The sequence below is a fragment of the Bos grunniens genome, chromosome 18 (genome assembly GCF_055505025.1).
Source record: "Bos grunniens cultivar Pamir isolate PY7600 chromosome 18, Bosgru_T2T1.0, whole genome shotgun sequence".
Lineage (NCBI taxonomy): Eukaryota > Metazoa > Chordata > Mammalia > Artiodactyla > Bovidae > Bos > Bos grunniens.
In genome coordinates this window covers 16,374,144-16,375,331 of record NC_141182.1, presented here as the reverse complement: position 1 = coordinate 16,375,331, position 1,188 = coordinate 16,374,144, and the positions used below count along the sequence as shown (strand labels likewise).

The window sequence follows — 1,188 nt, the reverse complement described above, 5'->3', positions numbered from 1 at the left end:
GAGCAAATTCAGCTCCAGGAGCTGCACAGTTGAATGCAGGAGGAGTTCCACCAATTTCCCCAATTCCTTACATTGTAGCAGCTTGCCCAAAGCCTTCAGTTGTTGGTGGGGTCAATCCCAAGGTTCCATCTGGCATCATAGTGACTGGTCCTGGAGGAGCTGGGGTACCAGCTGGCACAAGAGCAGGGGGCATGGCGCCTCTGTTGTTTATGCCCACAGCACCTCCCATAGCCATCTGACCTATCTGTATCTCTTGCTCTCTCGCGTCAGGGAAGGTTCCCTTGATCCTTCCTGCTGTCGTCGCATAATTTCTTCTTGTTGCCGCCGCATCTCTTCCTCACGGCGCCTGCACTCCTCCTCCTGCCTGAGCTCCTCCTCCTGCCTGAGCTCCTCCTCCTGCCTGCGCTTCTCCTCCTGCCTGCGCTCCAGCTGCTTTCGTTTTTGCACTTCTTGATTGTGCAGCTCTTCCATCCTCCGAAGTTCTTCTTGACGCCTCATCAAATCCTGCCTCATTAGAATGACCTGGTGCTCATGGCGAGCAGCAGCCTCCATCTCCAGCTTCTCACGAGCTTCTTTGATGTTTCGGTCCACTTGGTCCTGCTGCTGCTTTTCCATCTCAATAAGTGCCTTCCAGCACATGGCATACTCATACTCAAAGGAGCCAGGCTGTGCAAATCTGAGTGGCTGTTCTCGCTCTTTGTGAAATTGCTGATTCTTTATAACCAGCTTCTCTGGGAGTCCCTCTTCATCATCTAACTGGTCCATGGGCTCCACAGTCACAGGTCGAGGAAATGTGGTTAGCAGGAAGGAGCCTTCACTGCATCTGTCCAGAGCTTTCCGAGCAGCTGGCTTCCCTGAGAATTCAACAATGCCTTTTCCTGAGGGCCTGCCTCGATCATCCACAATGATCGGAATAGGTGATGTTATAAATGAAAGTGCATATATACACATGTTCTCATCTACCCAGCCAGTCAATGTCTTTTGGTTGGTGCATTTAATCCATTTATATTTAAAGTAATTATCAATATGTATGATCCTATTACCATTTTCTTATTTGTTTTGGGTTCATTTTTGTCGGTCTTTTCCTTCTTTTGTGTTTCCTGTCTAGAGAAGTTTCTTTAGCGTTTGTTATAATATTGGTTTGGTGGTGCTGAATTCTCTTAACTTTTGCTTGTCTGGAAAGCTTTT

General features: G+C 48.2%; 1 pseudogene; it reads right to left on the bottom strand.

The window, feature by feature from the left end:
* Positions 1-240: 240 nt before the first annotated feature.
* On the bottom strand, positions 241-951 carry LOC147353160 (non-POU domain-containing octamer-binding protein pseudogene; annotated as a pseudogene).
* Between the last annotated feature and the right edge of the window lie 237 nt (positions 952-1,188).